At 45.5% G+C, this 12,662-nt stretch overlaps 1 protein-coding gene across 2 annotated transcripts in view; it reads left to right on the top strand.

Moving 5' to 3' along the window:
* zgc:158482 (uncharacterized protein LOC100009650 homolog) overlaps positions 1-12,662 on the top strand; it is a 53,195-nt gene that overhangs the window by 16,316 nt on the left and 24,217 nt on the right. The gene's annotated exons all lie outside the window — the stretch shown is intronic.

Raw genomic sequence — 12,662 nt, 5'->3', positions numbered from 1 at the left:
TATTGAGGTAGTAGGTGGGTAGGGGGTAATATTGAGGTAGTGGGTGGGTAGGGGGTAATATTGAGGTAGTAGGTGGGTGGGGGTAATATTGAGGTAGTAGGTGGGTAGGGGGGTAATATTGAGGTATTAGGTGGGTAGGGGTAATATTGAGGTATTAGGTGGGTAGGGGGTAATATTGGGGTAGTAGGTGGGTAGGGGTAATAGAGGTAGTAGGTGGGTAGGGAGTATTGGGGTAGTAGGTAGGGGGTAATATTGGGGTAGTAGGTGGGTGGTGGAGTAATATTGAGGTAGTAGGTGGGTAGGGGGTAATATTGAGGTATTAGGTGGGTAGGGGGTAATATTGAGGTATTAGGTGGGTAGGGGGTAATATTGGGGTAGTAGGTGGGTAGGGGGTAATATTGGGGTAGTAGGTGGGTAGGGGGTAATATTGGGGTAGTAGGTGGGTAGGGGGTAATATTGGGGTAGTAGGTGGGTAGGGGGTAATATTGGGGTAGTAGGTGGGTAGGGGGTAATATTGGGGTAGTAGGTGGGTAGGGGGTAATATTGAGGTAGTAGGTGGGTAGGGGGGTAATATTGAGGTAGTGTGTGGGTAGGGGGTAATATTGAGGTAGTAGGTGGGTAGGGGGTAATATTGGGGTAGTAGGTGGGTAGTGGGGTAATATTGAGGTAGTAGGTGGGTAGGGGGTAATATTGAGGTATTAGGTGGGTAGGGGGTAATATTGAGGTATTAGGTGGGTAGGGCGTAATATTGGGGTAGTAGGTGGGTAGGGGTAATATTGGGGTAGTAGGTGGGTAGGGGGGTAATATTGGGGTAGTAGGTGGGTAGGGGGTAATATTGGGGTAGTAGGTGGAGTAGGGGTAATATTGAGGTAGTAGGTGGGTAGGGGGTAATATTGAGGTAGTAGGTGGGTAGGGGGTAATATTGGGGTAGTAGGTGGGTAGGGGTAATATTGAGGTAGTAGGTGGGTAGGGGGTAATATTGGGGTAGTAGGTGGGTAGTGGGGTAATATTGAGGTAGTAGGTGGGTAGGGGGTAATATTGAGGTATTAGGTGGGTAGGGGGTAATATTGAGGTATTAGGTGGGTAGGGGGTAATATTGGGGTAGTAGGTGGGTAGAGGGTAATATTGGGGTAGTAGGTGGGTAGTGGGGTAATATTGGGGTAGTAGGTGGGTAGGGGGTAATATTGAGGTATTAGGAGGGTAGGGGGTAATATTGAGGTAGTAGGTGGGTAGGGGGTAATATTGAGGTATTAGGTGGGTAGGGGGTAATATTGAGGTATTAGGTGGGTAGGGGGTAATATTGAGGTAGTAGGTGGGTTGGGGGTAATATTGAGGTAGTGTGTGGGTAGGGGGTAATATTGAGGTAGTAGGTGGGTAGGGGGTAATATTGAGGTATTAGGTGGGTTGGGGGTAATATTGAGGTATTAGGTGGGTAGGGGGTAATATTTTATGAGGTAGTAGGTGGGTAGAGGCAATATTGAGGTAGTAGGTGTGTAAGGGGTAATGTTAAGGTCTTTGGCTTGGCCTTTCTAGTTGAAGCCATTTACTTAGCCATTTACTCCCCCCCCCCTCCCACGGAAGGGGAAATCAAATGAAAGAGGTCCTTGTGCATGTAAACCCGGGTTATCTCAACACAGCCAAAGCCACTGGGCAGAAAAAACTGCAAACGAGTTGGCTCGCCACTTCTTTCTTTTCGGCTCCGTCCCAACTGCCACCCTTTTCTCTTCAGAGTGCACTAATTTTGACCAAGGCCTATTGGGCTCTGGTCAAAAGTAGTGCACTGTGTAGGGAAAAGGGTGCCATTTGAGATGACAATTCTCTTAGTGAGACCGTTTTCCTGAGTTCTCCAAGTGGGCTATAGTTCATTTCACTCTTCTGTTTGACCTCAGAGCAGAGTTACTAATTGAAGGGATATTTAATCACGTAGCGAAAACAAAACAGCCCCTTTTACCTTGTTATGTCTGATAGAACTGTGGTTCTGGAATGTCAGAGTTGGTTTAAGGCCAGCCCAGGTTTTCCCCCTCACCACTTAACATGACCAGGAAAATCTCCTGGTTTAGTTATAGACTATGATTAGGGCCCAGAGTTTCCCCTCACCACGTAATCTGACCAGGACAGACTCTAAACAAGACTCTAGTTATAGACTATGATTAGGGCCCAGAGTTTCCCCTCACCACGTAATCTGACCAGGACAGACTCTAAACAAGACTTTAGTTATAGACTATGATTAGGGCCCAGAGTTTCCCCTCACCACGTAATCTGACCAGGACAGACTCTAAACAAGACTCTAGTTATAGACTATGATTAGGGCCCAGAGTTTCCCCTCACCACGTAATCTGACCAGGACAGACTCTAAACAAGACTTTAGTTATAGACTATGATTAGGGCCCAGAGTTTCCCCTCACCACGTAATCTGACCAGGACAGACTCTAAACAAGACTCTAGTTATAGACTATGATTAGGGCCCAGAGTTTCCCCTCACCACGTAATCTGACCAGGACAGACTCTAACCAAGGCTTTAGTTATAGACTATGATTAGGGCCCAGAGTTTCCCCTCACCACGTAATCTGACCAGGACAGACTCTAACCAAGACTCTAGTTATAGACTATGATTAGGGCCCAGAGTTTCCCCTCACCACGTAATCTGACCATGAAAGACTCTAAACAAGACTTTAGTTATAGACTATGATTAGGGCCCAGAGTTTCCCCTCACCACGTAATCTGACCAGGACAGACTCTAACCAAGGCTTTAGTTATAGACTATGATTAGGGCCCAGAGTTTCCCCTCACCACGTAATCTGACCACGACAGACTCTAAACAAGACTCTAGTTATAGACTATGATTAGGGCCCAGAGTTTCCCCTCACCACGTAATCTGACCAGGACAGACTCTAACCAAGGCTCTAGTTATAGACTATGATTAGGGCCCAGAGTTTCCCCTCACCACATAATCTGACCAGGACAGACTCTAAACAAGACTCTAGTTATAGACTATGATTAGGGCCCAGAGTTTCCCCTCACCACGTAATCTGACCAGGACAGACTCTAAACAAGACTCTAGTTATAGACTATGATTAGGGCCCAGAGTTTGCCCTCACCACGTAATCTGACCAGGACAGACTCTAAACAAGACTCTAGTTATAGACTATGATTAGGGCCCAGAGTTTCCCCTCACCACGTAATTGACCAGGACAGACTCTAAACAAGACTCTAGTTATAGACTATGATTAGGCCCAGAGTTTCCCCTCACCACGTAATCTGACCTGGACAGACTCTAAACAAGACTTTAGTTATAGACTATGATTAGGGCCCAGAGTTTCCCCTCACCACGTAATCTGACCAGGACAGACTCTAAACAAGACTCTAGTTATAGACTATGATTAGGGCCCAGAGTTTCCCCTCACCACGTAATCTGACCAGGAAAGACTCTAAACAAGACTTTAGTTATAGACTATGATTAGGGCCCAGAGTTTCCCCTCAGCACGTAATCTGACCAGGACAGACTCTAACCAAGGCTTTAGTTATAGACTATGATTAGGGCCCAGAGTTTCCCCTCACCACGTAATCTGACCAGGACAGACTCTAAACAAGACTCTAGTTATAGACTATGATTAGGGCCCAGAGTTTCCCCTCACCACGTAATCTGACCAGGACAGACTCTAAACAAGACTCTAGTTATAGACTATGATTAGGGCCCAGAGTTTCCCCTCACCACGTAATCTGACCAGGACAGACTCTAACCAAGGCTTTAGTTATAGACTATGATTAGGGCCCAGAGTTTCCCCTCACCACGTAATCTGACCAGGACAGACTCTATCCAAGACTCTAGTTATAGACTATGATTAGGGCCCAGAGTTTCCCCTCACCACGTATTCTGACCAGGACAGACTCTAAACAAGACTCTAGTTATAGACTATGATTAGGGCCCAGAGTTTCCCCTCACCACGTAATCTGACCAGGACAGACTCTAAACAAGACTCTAGTTATAGACTATGATTAGGGCCCAGAGTTTGCCCTCACCACGTAATCTGACCAGGACAGACTCTAAACAAGACTCTAGTTATAGACTATGATTAGGGCCCAGAGTTTCCCCTCACCACGTAATCTGACCAGGACAGACTCTAAACAAGACTCTAGTTATAGACTATGATTAGGGCCCAGAGTTTCCCCTCACCACGTAATCTGACCTGGACAGACTCTAAACAAGACTCTAGTTATAGACTATGATTAGGGCCCAGAGTTTCCCCTCACCACGTAATCTGACCAGGACAGACTCTAAACAATACTCTAGTTATATACTATGATTAGGGCCCAGAGTTTCCCCTCACCACGTAATCTGACCAGGACAGACTCTAACCAAGGCTTTAGTTATAGACTATGATTAGGGCCCAGAGTTTCCCCTCACCACGTAATCTGACCAGGACAGACTCTAACCAAGGCTTTAGTTATAGACTATGATTAGGGCCCAGAGTTTCCCCTCACCACGTAATCTGACCACGACAGACTCTAAACAAGACTCTAGTTATAGACTATGATTAGGGCCCAGAGTTTCCCCTCACCACGTAATCTGACCAGGACAGACTCTAAACAAGACTCTAGTTATAGACTATGATTAGGGCCCAGAGTTTCCCCTCACCACGTAATCTGACCAGGACAGACTCTAACCAAGGCTTTAGTTATAGACTATGATTAGGGCCCAGAGTTTCCCCTCACCACGTAATCTGACCAGGACAGACTCTAACCAAGACTCTAGTTATAGACTATGATTAGGGCCCAGAGTTTCCCCTCACCACGTAATCTGACCAGGACAGACTCTAAACAAGACTCTAGTTATAGACTATGATTAGGGCCCAGAGTTTCCCCTCACCACGTAATCTGACCAGGACAGACTCTAAACAAGACTCTAGTTATAGACTATGATTAGGGCCCAGAGTTTGCCCTCACCACGTAATCTGACCAGGACAGACTCTAAACAAGACTCTAGTTATAGACTATGATTAGGGCCCAGAGTTTCCCCTCACCACGTAATCTGACCAGGACAGACTCTAAACAAGACTCTAGTTATAGACTATGATTAGGGCCCAGAGTTTCCCCTCACCACGTAATCCGACCTGGACAGACTCTAAACAAGACTCTAGTTATAGACTATGATTAGGGCCCAGAGTTTCCCCTCACCACGTAATCTGACCAGGACAGACTCTAAACAAGACTCTAGTTATAGACTATGATTAGGGCCCAGAGTTTCCCCCTTACCACGTAATCTGACCAGGACAGACTCTAACCAAGGCTTTAGTTATAGACTATGATTAGGGCCCAGAGTTTCCCCTCACCACGTAATCTGACCAGGACAGACTCTAACCAAGGCTCTAGTTATAGACTATGATTAGGGCCCAGAGTTTCCCCTCACCACGTAATCTGACCAGGACAGACTCTAAACAAGACTCTAGTTATAGACTATGATTAGGGCCCAGAGTTTCCCCTCAACACATAATCTGACCAGGACAGACTCTAAACAAGACTCTAGTTATAGACTATGATTAGGGCCCAGAGTTTGCCCTCACCACGTAATCTGACCAGGACAGACTCTAAACAAGACTCTAGTTATAGACTATGATTAGGGCCCAGAGTTTCCCCTCACCACGTAATCTGACCAGGACAGACTCTAAACAAGACTCTAGTTATAGACTATGATTAGGGCCCAGAGTTTCCCCTCACCACGTAATCTGACCTGGACAGACTCTAAACAAGACTCTAGTTATAGACTATGATTAGGGCCCAGAGTTTCCCCTCACCACGTAATCTGACCAGGACAGACTCTAAACAAGACTCTAGTTATAGACTATGATTAGGGCCCAGAGTTTCCCCTTACCACGTAATCTGACCAGGACAGACTCTAACCAAGGCTTTAGTTATAGACTATGATTAGGGCCCAGAGTTTCCCCTCACCACGTAATCTGACCAGGACAGACTCTAACCAAGGCTCTAGTTATAGACTATGATTAGGGCCCAGAGTTTCCCCTCACCACGTAATCTGACCAGGACAGACTCTAAACAAGACTCTAGTTATAGACTATGATTAGGGCCCAGAGTTTCCCCTCACCACGTAATCTGACCAGGACAGACTCTAAACAAGACTCTAGTTATAGACTATGATTAGGGCCCAGAGTTTCCCCTCACCACGTAATCTGACCAGGACAGACTCTAACCAAGGCTTTAGTTATAGACTATGATTAGGGCCCAGAGTTTCCCCTCACCACGTAATCTGACCAGGACAGACTCTAACCAAGACTCTAGTTATAGACTATGATTAGGGCCCAGAGTTTCCCCTCACCACGTAATCTGACCAGGACAGACTCTAAACAAGACTCTAGTTATAGACTATGATTAGGGCCCAGAGTTTCCCCTCACCACGTAATCTGACCAGGACAGACTCTAAACAAGACTCTAGTTATAGACTATGATTAGGGCCCAGAGTTTGCCCTCACCACGTAATCTGACCAGGACAGACTCTAAACAAGACTCTAGTTATAGACTATGATTAGGGCCCAGAGTTTCCCCTCAACACGTAATCTGACCAGGACAGACTCTAAACAAGACTCTAGTTATAGACTATGATTAGGGCCCAGAGTTTCCCCTCACCACGTAATCTCGACCTGGACAGACTCTAAACAAGACTCTAGTTATAGACTATGATTAGGGCCCAGAGTTTCCCCTCACCACGTAATCTGACCAGGACAGACTCTAAACAAGACTCTAGTTATAGACTATGATTAGGGCCCAGAGTTTCCCCTTACCACGTAATCTGACCAGGACAGACTCTAACCAAGGCTTTAGTTATAGACTATGATTAGGGCCCAGAGTTTCCCCTCACCACGTAATCTGACCAGGACAGACTCTAAACAAGACTCTAGTTATAGACTATGATTAGGGCCCAGAGTTTCCCCTCACCACGTAATCTGACCAGGACAGACTCTAAACAAGACTCTAGTTATAGACTATGATTAGGGCCCAGAGTTTCCCCTCACCACGTAATCTGACCAGGACAGACTCTAACCAAGGCTTTAGTTATAGACTATGATTAGGGCCCAGAGTTTCCCCTCACCACGTAATCTGACCAGGACAGACTCTAACCAAGACTCTAGTTATAGACTATGATTAGGGCCCAGAGTTTCCCCTCACCACGTAATCTGACCAGGACAGACTCTAAACAAGACTCTAGTTATAGACTATGATTAGGGCCCAGAGTTTCCCCTCACCACGTAATCTGACCAGGACAGACTCTAAACAAGACTCTAGTTATAGACTATGATTAGGGCCCAGAGTTTGCCCTCACCACGTAATCTGACCAGGACAGACTCTAAACAAGACTCTAGTTATAGACTATGATTAGGGCCCAGAGTTTCCCCTCAACACGTAATCTGACCAGGACAGACTCTAAACAAGACTCTAGTTATAGACTATGATTAGGGCCCAGAGTTTCCCCTCACCACGTAATCTGACCTGGACAGACTCTAAACAAGACTCTAGTTATAGACTATGATTAGGGCCCAGAGTTTCCCCTCACCACGTAATCTGACCAGGACAGACTCTAAACAAGACTCTAGTTATAGACTATGATTAGGGCCCAGAGTTTCCCCTTACCACGTAATCTGACCAGGACAGACTCTAACCAAGGCTTTAGTTATAGACTATGATTAGGGCCCAGAGTTTCCCCTCACCACGTAATCTGACCAGGACAGACTCTAACCAAGGCTCTAGTTATAGACTATGATTAGGGCCCAGAGTTTCCCCTCACCACGTAATCTGACCAGGACAGACTCTAAACAAGACTCTAGTTATAGACTATGATTAGGGCCCAGAGTTTCCCCTCACCACGTAATCTGACCAGGACAGACTCTAAACAAGACTTTAGTTATAGACTATGATTAGGGCCCAGAGTTTCCCCTCAACACATAATCTGACCAGGACAGACTCTAAACAAGACTCTAGTTATAGACTATGATTAGGGCCCAGAGTTTGCCCTCACCACGTAATCTGACCAGGACAGACTCTAAACAAGACTCTAGTTATAGACTATGATTAGGGCCCAGAGTTTCCCCTCACCACGTAATCTGACCAGGACAGACTCTAAACAAGACTCTAGTTATAGACTATGATTAGGGCCCAGAGTTTCCCCTCACCACGTAATCTGACCTGGACAGACTCTAAACAAGACTCTAGTTATAGACTATGATTAGGGCCCAGAGTTTCCCCTCACCACGTAATCTGACCAGGACAGACTCTAAACAAGACTCTAGTTATAGACTATGATTAGGGCCCAGAGTTTCCCCCTTACCACGTAATCTGACCAGGACAGACTCTAACCAAGGCTTTAGTTATAGACTATGATTAGGGCCCAGAGTTTCCCCTCACCACGTAATCTGACCAGGACAGACTCTAACCAAGGCTCTAGTTATAGACTATGATTAGGGCCCAGAGTTTCCCCTCACCACGTAATCTGACCAGGACAGACTCTAAACAAGACTCTAGTTATAGACTATGATTAGGGCCCAGAGTTTCCCCTCACCACGTAATCTGACCAGGACAGACTCTAAACAAGACTTTAGTTATAGACTATGATTAGGGCCCAGAGTTTCCCCTCATCACGTAATCTGACCAGGACAGACTCTAACCAAGGCTTTAGTTATAGACTATGATTAGGGCCCAGAGTTTCCCCTCAACACATAATCTGACCAGGACAGACTCTAAGCAAGGCTTTAGTTATAGACTATGATTAGGGCCCAGAGTTTCCCCTCACCACGTAATCTGACCAGGACAGACTCTAAGCAAGGCTTTAGTTATAGACTATCATTAGGGCCCAGAGTTTCCCCTCACCACGTAATTTGACCAGGACAGACTCTAAACAAGACTCTAGTTATGGTCTAATGTATAACTGGGGCCTGGAGGTTGCCCAGAGGTTGATTGTAATTGCTCTGGATATAACAATGTTTGATGCTAAATGACTAAAATGTAAATTGAGACATTAGAAGGAGCACGCCCCCATCCACATCGACAGGGCCGCATTGGAGAAGGTGAAAAGCTTCAAGTTCCACGGCGTAGACATCACTGACAATCTGAAATGGTCTACCCACACAGACAATGTGGTGAAAAGGTGCAACAGCGCCTCTTCAACCTCAGGAGGCTGAAGAAATTTGGCTTGGCCCCTCACAAACTTCTACAGATGCACCAAAAGATGCACCATAATGGAACACCGGTCACTTTAATAATGGAACACTGGTCACTTTAATAATGTTTACATACCATTTTACCCATTTCATTTGTATATACTGTATTCTAGTCAAGGTCAGTACAGGTGCATCAAAGCTGAGACCGAGATACTGAAAAACAGCTTCTATCTCAAGGTCATCACTGTTAAATAGTCACCACTATCTGGCCTACGCCCAGTACCCTGCCCTGAACTTTAGTCACTGTCACTAGACGGCTACCACCCGGTTACTCTACCATGCATCTTAGAGGCTGCTGCCCTATGCACATACAGTGAGGGAAAAAAGTATTTGATCCCCTGCTGATTTTGTACGTTTGCCCACTCACAAAGACATGATCAGTCTATAATTTTAATGGTAGGTTTATTTGAACAGTGAGAGACAGAATAACAACAACAAAATCCAGAAAAACGCATGTCAAAAATGTTATAAATTGATTTGCATTTTAATGAGGGAAATAAGTATTTGACCCCTCTGCAAAACATGACTTAGTACTTGGTGGCAAAACCCTTGTTGGCAATCACAGAGATCAGACATTTCTTGTAGTTGGCCACCAGGTTTGCACACATCTCAGGAGGGATTTTGTCCCACTCCTCTTTGCAGATCTTCTCCAAGTCATTAAGGTTTCGAGGCTGACGTTTGGCAACTCGAACCTTCAGCTCCCTCCACAGATTTTCTATGGGATTAAGGTCTGGAGACTGGCTAGGCCACTTCAGGACCTTAATGTGCTTCTTCTTGAGCCACTCCTTTGTTGCCTTGGCCATGTGTTTTGGGTCATTGTCATGCTGGAATACCCATCCACGACCCATTTTCAATGCCCTGGCTGAGGGAAGGAGGTTCTCACCCAAGATTTGACGGTACATGGCCCCGTCCATCGTCCCTTTGATGCAGTGAAGTTGTCCTGTCCTCTTAGCAGAAAAACCCCCCCAAAGCATAATGTTTCCACCTCCATGTTTGACGGTGGGGATGGTGTTCTTGGGGTCATAGGCAGCATTCCTCCTCCTCCAAACACGGCGAGTTGAGTTGATGCCAAAGAGCTCGATTTTGGTCTCATCTGACCACAACACTTTCACCCAGTCCTCCTCTGAATCATTCAGATGTTCATTGGCAAACTTCAGACGGCCCTGTATGTGTGCTTTCTTGAGCAGGGGTACCTTGTGGGCGCTGCAGGATTTCAGTCCTTCACGGCGTAGTGTGTTACCAATTGTTTTCTTGGTGACTATGGTCCCAGCTGCCTTGAGATCATTGACAAGATCCTCCCGTGTAGTTCTGGGCTGATTCCTCACCGTTCTCATGATCATTGCAACTCCACAAGGTGAGATCTTGCATGGAGCCCCAGGCCGAGGGAGATTGACAGTTCTTTTGTGTTTCTTCCATTTGCGAATAATCGCACCAACTGTTGTCACCTTCTCACCAAGCTGCTTGGCGATGGTCTTTTAGCCCATTCCAACCTTGTGTAGGTCTACAATCTTGTCCCTGACATCCCTGGAGAGCTCTTTGGTCTTGGCCATGGTGGAGAGTTGGGAATCTGATTGATTGATTGCTTCTGTGGACAGGTGTCTTTTATACAGGTAACGAGCTGAGATTAGGAGACTCCCTTTAAGAGTGAGCTCCTAATCTCAGCTCGTTACCTGTATACAACTATGGCTGTACATACAGTAACTTCGGAAAGTATTCAGACCCCTTGACTTTTTCCACATTTTGTTAAGTTACAGCCTTATTCTAAAATGGATTAAATAAAACAATTTCCTCACCAATCTACACACAATACCCCATAATGACAAAGCGAAAACAGGTTTTTAGATTTTTTTTGCAAATGTATTAAAAATAAAAAACAGAAATATCATATTTACATAAGTATTCAGACCCTTTGCTATGAGACTAGAAATTGAGCTCAGGTGCATCCTGTTTCCATGGATCATCCTTGAGTTTTTTCTACAACTTGATTGGAGTCCACCTGTGGTAAATTCAATTGATTGGACATGATTTGGAAAGGCACACACCTGTCTATATAAGATCCCACAGTTGACAGTGCATGTCAGAGCAAAAACCAAGCCATGAGGTCGAAGGAATTGTCCGTAGCGCTCCGAGACAGGATTGTGTCGATGCACAGATCTGGGTAAGGGTGCCAAAAAAATTCTGCAGCATTGAAGGTCCCCAAGAACACAGTGGCCTCCATCATTCTTAAATGGAAGAAGTTTGGGAATGGAAGAAGTTTGGAACCACTAAGACTCTTCCTAGAGCTGGCCGCCCGGCCAAATTGAGCAATCGGGGGAGAAGGGCCTTGGTCAGGGAGGTGACCAAGAATCGGATGGTCACTCTGAAAGAGCTCTAGAGTTCCTCTGTGGAGATGGGAGAACCTTCCAGAAGGACAACCATCTCTGCAGCACTCCACCAATCAGGCCTTTATGGTAGAATGGCCGGAGACGGAAGCCTCTCCTCAGTAAAAGGCACATGACAGCCCACTTGGATTTTGCCAAAAGACACCTAAAGACTCTCAGACCATGAGAAACAAGATTCTCTGGTCTGATGAAACCAAGATTGAACTCTTTGGCCTGAATGCCAAGCGTCACGTCTGGAGGAAACCTGGCACCATCCCTACGGTGAAGCATGGTGGTGGAAGCATCATGCTTTGGGGATGTTTTCAGCGGCAGGGACTGGGAGACTAGTCAGGATCGAGGCAAAGATGAACAGAGAAAAGTACAGAGAGATCCTTGATGAAAACCTGCTCCAGGGCGCTCAGGACCTCAGACTGGGGTGAAGGTTCACCTTCCAACAGGACAACGACCCTAAGCACACAGCCAAGACAACGCAGGAGTGGCTTCGGGACAAATCTTGGAATGTCCTTGAGTGGCCCAGCCAGAGCCCGGACTTGAACCCGATCTAACATCTCTGGAGAGACCTGAAAATAGCTGTGCAGCAACACTCCCCATCCAACCTGACAGAGCTTGAGAGGATCTGCAGAGAAGAATGGGAGAAACTCCCCAAATACAGTTGTGTCAAGCTTTTAGCATCATACCCAAGAAGACTCGAGGCTGTAATTGCTGCCAAAGGTGCTTAAACAAAGTACTGAGTAAAGGGTCTGAATACTTATGTAAATGTGATATTTCAGTTTGTTATTTTTAATACATTTGCAAACATTTCTAAAAACCTGTTTTTGCTTTGTTATTAGGGGGTATTGTGCGTAGATTGATGAGGGGGGAAAAAACAATTTTATCCATTTTAGAATAAGTCTGTAACGTAACAATGTGGAAAAAGTAAAGGGGTCTAAATACTTTCCGAATGCACTGTATGCTATTCTTCAGATATACTACATATTCTATCCATATACTGTCCATAATGTATATACATCCCATCATATATATATATATATATATATATATATATATATATATATAT

This window comes from Coregonus clupeaformis, chromosome 20, assembly GCF_020615455.1.
Source record: "Coregonus clupeaformis isolate EN_2021a chromosome 20, ASM2061545v1, whole genome shotgun sequence".
In the NCBI taxonomy this organism is placed as follows: Eukaryota; Metazoa; Chordata; class Actinopteri; order Salmoniformes; family Salmonidae; genus Coregonus; species Coregonus clupeaformis.
The sequence above is the reverse complement of the archived record's forward strand: the minus strand, read 5'-3'. Positions and strand labels throughout refer to the sequence as shown.